The following is a 15,263-nucleotide window of genomic DNA, read 5'->3' on the forward strand; positions in this document are numbered from 1 at the left end:
ACACCTGCAGCGCTCTCCCATCCCCATATGAGGATTTCTGTAGTTGTCCAACAGGCAGTTCAAAAGTTCAGTAATTCGCACAGTGACGACATTTCAAAACTACTTCATTGTCTGGGAATGTTTTGGGCCGCCCTGTGGTTGTGAAAAGCGCTACAGAAATTCTAGTAAAACTCCGAAAGGACACAGCCAGGTTGGTGCAAAGGGAGGACATGTAGCAGACAAGGAATGAGGCGATTTATTTTTGTAGGAAGAACAGAAGTAGACAATATAAAATAAACTGTCTATTTACAAAAAAGAGTGCAGAACAGCGGGACATGTGTCCAAATCATTGAAGGTGACACGGCAGGCTCTAAGAGACGTTTATAAAGCAAACAGTGTCATGACTTTATTAATAGCGGCACAGAGTACAAGATGACAGAGGGGTCATCTCTCCCTTTTCAGCTCCTGACTGCAGAGGCTTTTTTTGTGAAACCGTTTATTGGAAAACCTCTTTCCCTGGGGGGAGGCGGGAGTTTGGAACTCGCTGTCTGAAAGGTTGGTGGAGCAGAGCCCCTCATAATATCTAAGAAGTGTTTAGATGGGCATTTGCGATCCCAGGGTACACGAGGCGATGATCCAAGTGCTGGGAAATGGGATGAGAATGGTTCGGTGGTTGTTTCTGACCGGCACAGATGCGATGCGCTGAAGGGCCATTTCTCTGCTGTCTGATTCGATTACTTTATGAATGAAATGCAACATGTGTTTGCAGCTGTCTCTGTTTATATCCTGTTGTATTCACAGGAAAAAAACAAACTGGGCTGGTCGTTGAGCACCTCGAGACTGTTCTGCCCTACATTTAGATTGAGTAAGGGCTCCGTGTATTTTAACTCCAGCTCCCTGACTGGATTTCAGAAAACCTCCACAAACGGCAGTCTTATTGAATAATACAGATCCCAGAGATGGATAATCAGCGACACCCACAGCCAGAGAGACCTGCAATAACCCTCAGAGCAGGAAAGGCAACTCATTGTCCTTTGGCCCAGCAGCAAAATACTGCGGATGCTGCAAACCCGAGACAAAGACAGAGAATGCTGCAAATATTCAGCTGATCCGGCAGCTTCTGTGGAGAGAGAATCAGGTCGTTCCAATGAAGGGTCAGGATCTGAAATGTTAACTATTTCTCTTGTCAGTGATACCACAGATTCGTAAAATATTTCAAGCATTCTGGTTTGTTCAGCTAAACATCCTCACACTCTGTAGCTTAGATCAATCCCAGCAGGGTGTCACTGCGTTTGACCTGATCTGTGTGATTGAAAACTTCCTCCATAAAGTCACAGAGTCATAGATGTTTACAGCATGGAAACAGGTCCTTCGGCCCAGCTTGTCCATGTTGCCCAGTTTCTATCAAATAGTTAGTCCCACTTGCCCACATTTGATCCATGTCCCTCTATATTCACCCTGCCCAGGTAAATTTGATTTGATCAAATTAGCATTTGATAAGGTTCCCCATGGCAGGCTTATGCAGAAAGTAAGGAGGCATGGGATAGTGGGAAATTTGGCCAGTTAGATAACGAACTGGCTAACTGATAGAAGTCAGAGAGTGCTGGTGGATGGCAAATATTCAGCCTGGATCCCAGTTACCAGTGGCGTACCGCTGGGTCCTCTGCTGTTTGTGATTTTCATTAATGACTTGGATGAGGGAGTTGAAGGGTGGGTCAGTAAATTTGCAGACGATACGAAGATTGGTGGAGTTGTGGATAGTGAGGAGGGCTGTTGTCGGCTGCAAAGAGACATAGATAGGATGCAGAGCTGGGCTGAGAAGTGGCAGATGGAGTTTAACCCTGAAAAGTGTGAGGTTGTCCATTTTGGAAGGACAAATATCAATGCGGAATACAGGGTTAACGGTAGAGTTCTTGGCAATGTGGAGGAGCAGAGAGATCTTGGGGTCTATGTTTATACATCTTTGAAAGTTGCCACTCAAGTGGATAGAGCTGTGAAGAAGGCCTATGGTGTGCTCGCGTTCATTAACAGAGGGATTGAATTTAAGAGCCGTGAGGTGATGATGCAGCTGTACAAAGCTTTGGTAAGGCCACATTTGGAGTACTGTGTACAGTTCTGGTCGCCTCATTTTAGGAAGAATGTGGAAGCTTTGGAAAAGGTGCAAAGAAGATTTACCAGGATGTTGCCTGGAATGGAGAGTAGGTCTTACGAGGAAAGGTTGAGGGTGCTAGGCCTTTTCTCATTAGAACGGAGAAGGATGAGGGGCGACTTGATAGAGGTTTATAGGATGATCAGGGGAACACATAGAGTAGACAGTCAGAGACATTTTCCCCGGGTGGAACAAACCATTACAAGGGGACATAAATTTAAGGTGAAAGGTGGAAGATATAGGAGGGATATCAGAGGTAGGTTATTTACCCAGAGAGTAGTGGGGGCATGGAATCACTGCCTGTGGAAGTAGTTGAGTCGGAAACATTAGGGACCATCAAGCAGCTATTGGATAGGTACATGGATTACGGTAAAATTATATAGTGTAGATTTATTTGTTCTTAGGGGCAGCATGGTAGCATTGTGGATAGCACAATTGCTTCACAGCTCCAGGGTCCCAGGTTCGATTCCGGCTTGGGTCACTGTCTGTGCGGAGTCTGCACGTCCTCCCCGTGTCTGCGTGGATTTCCTCCGGGTGCTCCGGTTTCCTCCCACAGTCCAAAGATGTGCAGGTTAGGTGAATTGGCCAATGATAAATTGCCCTTAATGTCCAAAATTGCCCTTGGTGTTGGGTGGAGGTGTTGCGTTTGGGTAGGGTGCTCTTTCCAGGAGCCGGTGCAGACTCAAAGTGCCGAATGGCCTCCTTCTGCACTGTAAATTCAATGATAATCTATGATTAATCTAGGACAAAGGTTCGGCACAACATCGTGGGCCGAAGGGCCTGTTCTGTGCTGTATGTTCTATGTTCTATGTAAATATCTCACTGTATTTTAAAGGAAAACATTGTACCGATTCTACACTGCCTCTGGCAGCCCATTTCGGATGCTCACCACCCTCCGCGTGAAAGCAAATCCTCTCTGGTCTCTTTTGCATCTCTCCCCTCTCACCTTAAACCTATGCCCTTTAGGCTCCTCTACCTTTGGGAACATATGTTGACTATCTGCCTGATCTATGCTCCTCATTATTTTATAGACCTCTATCAGTTCACCTCGAAGCCTCCGACGCTCCAGGGAAAAAATCCAAGCCTGTCCAGTCTCTCCTTATAACCCAGAGGACCAAGTCCTGGTAGCATCCTCGTAAATCTCTTCGGCACTCTTTCTAGTTTACCAATATACTTCCCATAATAGGGTGACTAGAACTGAACATAGTATTTCATGTGTGCTCTTACCAATGTATTGTACAACTTCAATAAGACGTCCCGACTCCGATATTCAATATCCTGACCAATAAAACCGAGCATGCTGAATGGCTTCTTCACCACCCAGTCCACCTGCGACTCTGCTCTGTGAAATTCCTCACAGTTCTCTCCATTGTTATCTACTCTGCAGGTATTGACTGCACCGTCTCTTTGAGACATGCTCACAGGGCTGTGAGAGAGGCTTTCTTTCAGGTTTTAGGCCTCTTTTGGTCATTAATCAAAAACCGGATATCTGCAGAGGAACTCGGAATACCAAACCTCTCTTCCCAGGGTGAACTTAGTCAGGGGACAAAATGTTAGTTGAATACAGAATAAAAGGTTTGAGGATTTGGGGTGAGATTCCTGGAGATTTGGGAAGAGAGCGATGTTGTGGAGCATTGTGATAAGAGCAGGATACGAGTTTGGGATATTACCCAGTCTGTGTGGGGGGCTGGGCGAAGGAAATTGTCTTGCCTGCCCACCCAAGCTGAATGTTGGTGTTGAGGTGGTGATCAGATTCCGTGCGGAGGGTGAAATCCTTTCACTGAATTTCACGTTTACAGCTCAGGTCCTCGAGGAATGGCTGCTGTATTCCCAGGAGGTGGTGGTCTCATTCCTAAAGCAAAAAACTTCAATCCATGACCGGTTTGTCAATAAGAACAAGCTGGAGGATTGGGATGATAGAAACTGTTCAGCACTGATTCACTTTATTCATTGTTGTGTCCTGGAATAAACAAGTGGATTGTAGCTGTCCATTAAAAACGCAAATTGAATTCGGAAGTTTCTGGCCAGTAACTTCACAATGTCCACTATTACATCACTCGGCATCCTCAGCTGCATCACATCTGGTCCACATGACATGTCACCGTTTCCTACAGCCAGTCTTTCTCATTCCTCTTTGACGTAAGTTTTATACAAAAGAAAACAATTACGAATGGTCGATGAGGAAAGTGAGCACTTTTATTGAAGGGAGTTTAAAGAAACCTTTGTGATAAAGAAGTGGGATTAGGGAAATGAAAGTAAAAATAAGTGGAATGAAGGCGCGGGTTGTTCATGGACTGACTGCAGAATTTGATGTTTATTTATTCAATAGAGATTTCAGGCCAATTGTATTTGATGTCATTAAGGAGATTTACATTGAAGGAAGCATGTCGTTGTCTATAAGGTGTGATTACCTCCTTTTATCAAAATTGCTCTGATAGATGGGATTCAAAGAATTGGAGTCATATGGCATTCCTGTGGATTGTTAGATCCTTGCGAGCATTCAAACAAACCCTTCGGAAAACCGCCAAGACCGAGGAGATTGTGCAGTGGAGATTGACTGGAGTGGTATCAGTGGTGAAGAGTGTGCTTCCGGAAGATGTATGTCCAATATTGCAAACCAGGCTGCAGATTCACAACCTTCTTACCAACTTCTCATCGATGAAAAGGATGCACTGGTGAAAATCTTCCATGAATCCTTAAATTCTGGAAAATCGCAGCGTGTTTACTTCAGACAGGCATCATAATGAGCGCAGGCTGGTAGTGCCGGAGAGCCTGTTCCTGTGCTGTACTGTTCTTTATGGAAAACTGCCAACATAACACCCTTATTCGAAAAGGGAGGGAGACAGAAACAGATAACTAAATGCTAGTTAGCATAATATTTGTCATGTGGAAACTGTTAGAGTACATTCTAAAGGATATAATAGCAGAACATTTAGCAATATATAACATAATGAAACAGATTCAGCATGGCTTCAAGAAGGGCACATTATGCATGACAATCTGTTCGAATTATTTGAAGTGGTAATGATCAGGATAAATAAAGGGGAATCCTGCCTCCAACTGCCTCCCCACCTCCAGCTCCCTCCAACTGTTCCTGTCACAATATCACCCATTGTGTCACTCACCTCTTTTCCCCCCTCTCGCTAATCCTCGCTTTTCCTATCCGCCCTCTATCTCTAATCTATTTCCCTTTCTCTGGGTTCTGCCTTGTCTCCAGGCTCCCACTGACCCCTGCCTCGGGAACTCTCAGGCCGGCCAGGGCTCTTTAACCGGCACCATTCACAGGAAAAGTGACTTCAGTTTCCACAATATCATCCGCTCTCTCGGAAACCCCCAAACTGAAATTCAGACTCACCGTGAAGGTGAAGACTGCGAGGGCGGCATGGCAGCACAGTGGTTAGCACTGCTGCCTCACGTCTCCGAGGCCCCAGATTCGATACCGGCTCTGGGTTACTGTCCGTGTGAAGTTTGCACCTCCTCCCGTGTTTGCGTGAGTTTCGCCCCCAGAATCCAAAGATGTGCAAGCTAGGTGGATTGGCCACGCTAAATTGCCCCTTAATTGGGAAAAATGAATTGGGTACTCTAAATTCTTTTCAAGCAAGGTGAAGACTGCGGGTCCAGCTCCTGCTGTTTAAGACAGATCACTATAACTGGGCACAGTGAGCAGAAATAAATTCATGTTGTTTGTGTACATTTCACTCCAATTTGAAACGCCCCTGAATGAAAGTGTCCGTCTCACACGGCTCCCGATCAGCCAGGAGATTGCACCAGTCCACAATAAATGTATTTATGCAATTTATTTCTGATGTTCTGTGTGTCATTACATAGGACTCTTACTCTGATCTGAGACCTTACCTTGTCCTTGTGTCCAGATGCTGCCCTTTTCATCCTGTTTCAGTAATAACATTTTACTGGTATTAATTATGTAACTTACTTAGTGATTAATTTATTCAGCCACTAGGAGTGTTTTAAGCTCATTCTGTAAACGGAACTTCGCGTGGCTCGTATTTCTGGCCCGTTTAACCCACCTATTTACTATTGTTTCAGAACGAGAACTTAGTTATTAATGTTGAAGATTGTTGTTTATTAAAACCATGTTTCCACGCAAAACAAATTGATGCTGGTTATTAGATAAGAAACCCATGGGTGATGAGAACAATTGGTGAATTTTATTTGAGGAGTGTCCCCTCCTTTTCTGTCCTGACCTGCGATATTTAATTAAATAATTCACCACTGTGATGGCCAGGAACTGAAGCTGGGTCAAATGCTGGGACAGTCACCACTATACCACCACCTGTCACTGGGCAATGTCACCCCCTCTGTATTAATAGAACGAATACACAAACAATGAAGCGGGGGAATGTATTAAATCAGAGTTTGGATATTCTTGTAACCAATATGGCTGTAATGGGAATCTTTCATTTTCCGATAGATCGGGATGAGCTGGGTCGCTCAGTCAGAAATCAGATATCTGGGGATTTAAATGTGATTACTACAATGATAATATTTAACCATGTTAATGTTATTTTGCTCCAACTGAAACGTATCACGAATACATCGTCAACTTGTTGCACAACTTGCTTTCAGCCAGGAGATGGCAGCAGTGCTCCATACTTTGGGCCTCCTGTTTGTGCCCACAGATCTCGATAGGAATGGAGCTGCTGCTTCGCGGGGAGCTGCCAACCAAGGGGCACAGATATTGACCAACTGCACCCGCTCCAAATAGATTCCCCAAATTACTGAACAAAACAAAAACAAGCACAAATCATATTTTAAGAAACTATGACAGTGACTCTGAAAACAATACACCAACACCTCTGAAAGAATCGATTTGCTGAAACGAATTAAAGATGAACCGTTTCAATATCAGCCGTAATTCCTTAGCAGTTCTCACACAGGCACCGACTGGTTAGAAGTTTGCTTCACTTTTCAAGGTCCGGCTCAATAAAATCAATCACAGGCCCATGATCTGCTTTCCTCCTGTTCTCAGACACATCCACTTTCTACAAGGGCGCACTAACTGGTTTTCAGAGTAAGAGTCAGACTGCAGTCACCTCATTCTCTCTCGATGCCTTTATCTCAGAACCACCTCACAACCAGGAATGGAACTTCTCACACGGACAAGAATGGAATAGTTTGTCGATTCTTCCAATGATTCAGGACCGTCCATCACCAGGACGAATTCGTCCAAAAGAGTTGGGGTGAGATGGGGCTGAGTTTCACTGTGTATCCAATCAGTCCCCGGAGAAGCACACAAAAAGGAGTGAGGAGAGAAAAAGAAACAAAGAAACAGATAGAGAGACAAAGGAAAGAGAACAAGAAAATATTTTTCAAATATGTTCCATTTCTGGCACGGTCTTTTTACACAGAAATCCGTTCACCTGAATGAAAGCAAACCACGTTTCCATTCGCTGCCGTTCCTGCTTCTCCTTCCAAACGTTGCAGGAAACGTTATTATTTATTGATTCATAGAATCATAGAATTTACAGTGCAGAAGGAGGCCATTCGGCCCATCGAGTATGCACCGGCTCTTGGAAAGAGCACCCTACCCAAAGTCAACACCGCCACCCTATCCCCATAACCCAGTAACCCCACCCAACACTAAGGGCAAATTTGGACACTAAGGGCAATTTATCATGGCCAATCCACCTAACCTGCACATCTTTGGACTGTGGGAGGAAACCGGAGCACCCGGAGGAAACCCACGCACACACGGGGAGGATGTGCAGACTCCGCACAGACAGTGACCCAAGCTGGAATCGAACCTGTGACCCTGGAGCTGTGAAACAATTGTGCTATCCACAAGGCTACCGTCCTGCCCCTTAACACCCCTTTGTTGATTTCAGTGCGAGTTTTTTTCTATTTCGCTCAGTTTCCCCCAAAAAATGTTAAATATCTGACTGAACTCGATATAGGTTCAAACCGTTCATTTACAAACATTCCGATTCAGCAGTTTGTGCGGGGAGTCGAACAAACGTCTCCAAACTCAATCGCTGTGAGCAGGATTCGAACCTGCGCGGGGAAACCCCACTAGATTTCAAGTCCAACGCCTTGAGCACTCGGCCATCGCAGCGGTGTTCACTATGTCATTCATTAGTAACTTGGTCGATAGAATATATTCTAAAACCAGCCTGGAATCACTCCAGGAAGTTATTGCATTCAAGCTTGTGTGTGTGTGTGTGTTTCCAGAGAGCTGCAAGTTTGAAAAGAGCTTGGGAGTGTCTGTGTTTGACGGGAACTGGATCTCTGACATAAAATACCATCTCTGGATCATTTGGGTGATTTAAATTCATAATTGTAAACCCTTTAACCTGATGTGATTCTGTTCAAAGGCATTAAGTCGCTTGGAAGTTTGAAGGAACATTTTAAGTATTTAGTTACTGTTGCAATATTTTCTGAGTTATCTTTTAAGTAAGGGGTGTTAAGAGATCGAATGTTTATTTAAGATGTTAAGTTGAGTTCATGGAATAAACGGTGTTTTGTGTTTAAAAACCCACGTGTCCATAATTGTAATCCCACACCTCGGGAAAAAGCCATGTGCTAGGAAAAGCAACAAATCCATTAAAGGGAGAGATTGGTTGAACTCCATGATACATTTTGGGGTTCGGAAAACGCCTCGCCCATAACAATTGGGGGCCCGTCCGCGATAATAGTCTATCTATTGGATTGGCTTTTGTGAACTTAAACACAGTGAACGATTGTTGCTTTTCCGGTGTGGTATTTTAGTTTAAGTGGGGAGAGTGTTGCGAGCAATGTCTCTTTCAGAGGCTCAGAAGTTTTTGGGGGTGGAGAATGTCACACGTAGTACTTTACGGACAGAAACGAAAAGCAGACGGTTAGATTTTGCAAGAACATTGCAGTTAACATTACCTGACAAATGCGAAAAGATGAGGTAATTATGGCGGTGGTTAAGCATTAAAAGTTGCCTGAGATAGAGTTTGGCTCATTGCAAATGACAAAAATTCAGTTGCAAATTAAACAAATGGAACATGAGAAAGAATTAAAGCGGCTTGAATGCGAGAGTGAGAGAGTCGAAAGAGAAAGAGAGAGAGAGGAAAATGAAAAGGAGAGAGAAGAAAGGAGAAAAGCAAGAATAGCCCTAGCAGAATAAAATGAAAAAGAAAGGGAGATGCAGATCAGTGAAAAAGATAAAGAGAGGGAGTTTGAACTTCAGAAAATGGCCTTGAAACATGACAATCAATTAAAATTGGCAGATGTAAAGGGAAACGTACAGTTGGGTGATAGCGATGAGGATAGTGAGAAAGAGCGTCATAGTCGAAGGCTTGGTGGGAATCTATTTAAATATGTCCAAGCATTGCCAAGGGTTCACGAGAAGGAAGTGGAAGCCTTTTTCATTTCATTTGAGAAGGTAATTAAACAAATGAAATGGCCGCAGGACATGTGCGTGTTACTGATTCAAACAAAGCTGGTAGGTAGAGTTAGTGAAGTGTTTGCATCACTTCCGGAGGAGGTTTCTGCAACGTATGAGGAGGTGAAGAAACCCACCTTGAGTGAATATGAGCTAGTGCCTGAATCCCACTCGTATTATTTGCAATTAGGGATGCACCTAATGAGTCTACCAAATTTAGTCCTTTTGAACTAATTTTTGGTCATGAGGTAAGAGGACCACTTAAATTGCAAAACGAAAAATTGGTGGGTGAGAAATCGGAAATTACACTATTGGATTACGTGTCAAATTTTAGGGAACGATTAAATAGAGCAGGTGAATTGGCTAGACAACATTTGAAAGTTGCACAAAATGCGATGAAACGGGTAGTAGACAAGAAACCAAAGTTTGTAGTTATGCCAGTGGGGATAAAGTTTTAGTGTTGTTACCAGTGGTAGGAGAGCCTTTAAAAGCTAGGTTTTGTGGACCGTATCAGATTGAAAGGAAATTAAGTGAGGTGAATTATGTGGTCAAAACACCAAATAGGAGGAAGACTCAGCGAGTGTGTCATGTGAATATGCTTAAAAGGTACTTTGAAAGGGAAGGAGAGACAAAGGAGATTTTAATGATTCTAACTCAAAGTGATGAACCAAATTCAGATGACTGTGAATTTGACATACCTCAAATTAAATTGGAAAATGAGGATGTTCTTAAAAATTGGGATGAATTGTGAAGTTACCTGCCAGAGGAAAAACGAACTGACCTGAAAGAGCTATTGATATCACATGGGCACGTTTGTAGGGATAAATTGGGAAGTACGAAAATGGCTATACATGATGTAGATGTGGGAAATGCTGTCCCTATCAAACAACATCCATATAGACTTAATCCTTTAAAATTGGCACAGGTTAACAGAGAGATTGAGGGTATGCTGAAGAATGGCATAATTGAAGTGGATTGCAGCCAATGGAGCTCACCCATAGTGATGGTACCTAAACCAGACGGTACCCAATGGTTGCGTGTGGTCTACAGAAAGGTGAATGCAGTTACAAGAATGGACTCTTATCCTATCCCACCATTGAGGGATTGCATTGAGAAAGTGGTACAATCTGCTTTTACTTCCAACTTCCAGACATGGAAAGAACATTTAAAGCATCGTATGGAGTTCTTCGATCGACTTCAGGAGGCAGGTTTGGTGATAAACCTAGCCGAAAGTGAATTTGGAGATTTCCTCGATTGGTCCCAGGAATGAGCGGGTTTTCTATTGAGGAAAGGAGAGGTGAAGAGTGACAGTTGTTTTGATTGAAGAACATCAGATTTTGAATGGTCTTGACAAGGTGGACTTGGAAAGGATGTCTCTGCTTGTGGGTAAGAGCAGAACTACTGGGCAGTTAAAAACAAGGATGTCGCCCTTTTCGGACGTAGATGGGGAAATTTCTCCCTCTCAGCGAGTTGTGCGACTCTGGAACTCTGCCTCTGAATGCGGCGGAAGCGGGACATTGATTATTTTTAAGGCGGAGATTGAAAGATTCTTGTTCAGCAAATAAATCAAAGGTTTATCGGGGTTACATACAACCATTACATTCAGCCAACTACCTGGATGCACAAGCGGTCGTTAGTTTTACTTGATATATGAGGAAAAATTCAGAGTCCTACACCATGGTGAAACGGTCTTGAAATGTCGTGTTCGTTTCATCACATGTTCTGCACTGATATATTCTCTGGAGCTCAAACCTGCCCCCGATTGAAGTCAATGACACCATATCCATCGTCTTGATTAAAAAAACAGGGCTCGTCCGGGATTCGAACGCGGGACTTCTCGCATTTCATCGCAAAAGGATGTTTTGTCAGCGGGAATCAATACCGCTCGACCAACGATCCAACCGACAACCAGGACTCACTCAAACCAGCTTCTCATTATCTCCCGAAGCTTATTGTATCAGCTCAATGCGCTTCTTTATTCCTGTTCAATTTGGTTTCGTTGTTCAAATAAAATGAAAAGAAACAATTTTTGTCCCTTGCTTTTCGTACTGGGATCATTGGGTAAATTGGGGTATTTTTGTTTTGTTGGCCTCCTCTGCGAACAGAATAAAACAGGACCTGAGGAAGGAGCAGTGCTCCGAAAGCTAGTGTTTGAAACACACCTGTTGGACTTTAACCTAGTGTTGTCAGACTTCGTACTGTGCACATCAGAGACTGAGAGGTAAAGATTCATTCACCACCCAAATGCCTATATGCCCCTCCCCCAACGGACACGCAAGCGCAATGCCACTGAAAGTTTTGTAATTATTCTGATATGCAGACATGTTAACGGAAACTGCCAAACAACATAATGATTTTATCCACTCAATAACAATTTCAGAGATTGATCATTACAGATTTACTTCGACTTTCACACAGATTTTCAGAGAATGAAGGATACTGAATGAATGCCAGACTCTCAGACAGTCCCAGAGACTCTCGCAAAGCGATTTAACTGAATCCCAAAGACAGAGTGTTACAGAAGATATGCAACAATCCGATGAATTACCGGAATATTACAAATATGGAATGAATCTGACTCTGTCATACAGTGTCAGAGACTGAAATATACATGAATTAAATTTCAAAATTGATCGCGTTTAGCAGGGTGGTAGAGTCAAATAACCCGATGGAGCGAATCCTCAATGTGAAGATGGTGCCTTGTCTCCACAAGGACTGTGCAATGGTCACTCTGAACATATAGAGTATGGGACACGGAGCTCCACAGACTGAATCCTACTTTCCACACAACACCACTGACTGGATTGGATTGGATTGGATTTGTTTATTGTCATGTGTACCGAGGTACAGTGAAAAGTATTTTTCTGCGAGCAGCTCAACATATCATTAAATACATGGGAAGAAAAGGGAAGAAAAGAAAATACATAATAGGGCAACACAACATATACAATGTAACTACATAAGCACTGGCATCGGATGAAGCATACAGGGTGTAGTGTTAATGAGATCAGTCCATAAGAGGGTCATTTAGGAGTCTAGTGACAGTGGGGAAGAAGCTGTTTTTGAGTCTGTTCGTGCGTGTTCTCAGACTTCTGTACCTGCTGCCCGATGGAAGAAGTTGGAATAGTGAGTAAGCTGGGTGGGAGGGATCTTTGATTATGCTGCCCGTTTTCCCCAGGCAGCGGGTTGTGTAGATGCAGTCAATGGATGGGAGGCAGGTTCGTGTGATGGACTGGGCAGTGCTCACGACTCTCTGAAGTTTCTTGCGGTCCTGGGCCAAGCAGTTGCCATACCAGGCTGTGATGCAGCCCGATAGCATGCTTTCTAAGGTGCATCTGTAAAAGTTGGTGAGGTTAATGTGGACATGCCGAATTTCCTTAGTTTCCTGAGGAAGTATAGGCGCTGTTGTGCTTTCTTGCTGGTAGCGTCGACGTGGCTGCACCAGGACAGATTTTTGGAGATGTGCACCCCTTGAAATTGAAACTGCTAACCATCTCCACCTCGACCCCGTTGATGCTGACAGGGGTATGTACAGTGCTTTGCTTCCTGAAGTCAATGGCCAGCTCTTTAGTTTTGCTGGCATTGAGGGAGAGATTGTTGTCGCTACACCACTCCACTAGGTTCTCTGTCTCCCGCCTGTATTCTGACTCGGCGTTATTCGAGATCCGGCCCACTATGGTCGTATCATCAGCAAACTTGTAGATGGAGTTGGAACCAAGTATTGCCACGCAGTCGTGTGTGAACAGGGTGTAGAGTAGGGGGCTAAGTACGCAGCCTTGCGGGGCGGCGGTGTTGAGGACTATTGTGGAGGATGTGTTGTTGTTCATTCTTACTGATTGTGTTGTGTTGATCAGAAAATCGAGGATCCAGTTGCAGAGTGGGGAGTCAAGTCCTAGGTTTTGGAGCTTTGATATGAGCTTGGCTGGCACTATGGTGTTGAAGGCGGAGCTGTAGTCAATAAATAGGAGTCTGATTTAGGGGTCTTTGTTTTCGAGATGCTATAGGGATGAGTGTCGGGCCAGGAAATGGCGTCTGATGTGGACCGGTTGCAGCGGTATGCGAATTGCAGTGGATCAAGGCGTTCTGGGAGTATGGAGGTGTTGCGCTTAATGATGAATGATAGTGAATTCCAAGACTTCCGTCGTTCCAGTGAGAACAAACCGAGTTTATTCAACCGCTCCTCATAGCTAATGCCCTCCATAACAGGTAACATCCTGGTAAAATCTCTTCTGCACCCTCTCTAAAGCCTCCACATCCTTCTGGTAGTGTGGCGACCAGAGTTGAACACTATTCTCCAAGTGTGGCCCAACTAAGGTTCTATACAGCTGCAACATGACTTGCCAATTCTTGTCCTCAATGCCCCGGCCAATGAAGGCAAGCATGCCGTATGCCGTCTTGATTACCTTCTCCACCTATGTTGCCCCTTTCAGTAACCTGTGGATCTGTAGACATAGATCTCTCTGACTTTCAATACTCTTGAGTGTTCTACCATTCACTGTGTATTCCCTACCTGCATTAGACCTCCCAAAATGCATTACCTCGCATTTGTCCAGATTAAACTCCATTTGCCATCTCTCCGCCCAAGCCTCTAAAAGATCTAAATCCTGCTGTATCCTCTGACAGATCTCATCGCTATCCGCAATTCCACGAACCTTTTGTGTCATCTGCAATCTTACTTATCAGACCAGTTACATTTTCCTCCAAATCATTTGTATACACTACGAACAGCAAAGCTGCCAGCGCTGATCACTGCGGAACACCACTAGTCCCAGCTCTCCAATTAGAAAAGCACCCTTCCATTGCTACTCTCTGCCTTCTATGACCTAGCCAGTTCTGTATCCATCTTGCCAGCTCACCCCTGATCCCGTGTGACTTCACCTTTTGTACCAACCTACCGTGCGGGACCTTTGACAAGGCCTTACTGAAGTCCATATAGACAACATCCACTGCTCTACCTGCATCAATCATCTTTGTGACCTCTTCGAAAAACTCGATCAAGTTAGTGAGACACAAAACCATGCTGCCTCTCACGAATACGTCCATTTGCTTCCAAATGGGAGTAGATTCTGTCTCGAAGGATTCTCTCCAGTAATTTCCCTACAACTGACAAAAGGCTCATTCCTGGCACCAATCGAGGAAACCTTCTCTGAACCGTTTCCAACGTATTTACATCTTTCCCTAAATAGGGAAACCAAAACTGCACAGAATTAGCGAAATGTGTAGCTCCTGGAATAAAAGGGACAGTAGCAATATGGATCTAAATGTGGTTGAATAATCAGAAACAGAATGTAATGGTCAATAGAGACTTTTCGGACTGGAAGAAGGTTTGAGTGTTTCACATGGGTTCCTACTGGAATATTTGCTTTCCCTGATGTATAAAAATGTGCTAGATCATGGTGTACAGGGAACAGTTTCAAAGTTCAGGGATGGTACAAACTTGGAAATTTTGAAAACTGAGACGCGGACAGTCGAGAACTTCAAACGACGAAAGATGATTTTCAATCTGGAGACGTGTGAGATGATGCATTTTGGTAGGGAAGTGTAGAATCACAGATTTTACAGTGCAGAAGGTGGCCATTCGGACCATAGAATCTGCACCGGCTCTTCAAAGAGAACCCCCATGAAGCCAACACCTCCACCCTATCCCCGCATCCCCATCTAACCTAAGGGCAATTTAGCATGGCCAATCCACCTAACCTGCACATCTTTGGAGCGTGGGAGGAAACCGGAGCACCCGGCCGAAACCGACAGAGAACCCGAAGCGGG

The 15,263-nt window shown here is 44.2% G+C and overlaps 1 non-coding gene across 1 annotated transcript; it reads right to left on the reverse strand.

The window, feature by feature from the left end:
- Positions 1-8,119: 8,119 nt before the first annotated feature.
- trnas-uga (transfer RNA serine (anticodon UGA)) lies at positions 8,120-8,201 on the reverse strand. The gene has a single exon. It is a non-coding gene; the product is annotated as a tRNA-Ser (tRNA).
- Positions 8,202-15,263: the final 7,062 nt, after the last annotated feature.

The sequence above is a fragment of the Scyliorhinus torazame genome, chromosome 24 (genome assembly GCF_047496885.1).
Source record: "Scyliorhinus torazame isolate Kashiwa2021f chromosome 24, sScyTor2.1, whole genome shotgun sequence".
NCBI lineage: Eukaryota > Metazoa > Chordata > Chondrichthyes > Carcharhiniformes > Scyliorhinidae > Scyliorhinus > Scyliorhinus torazame.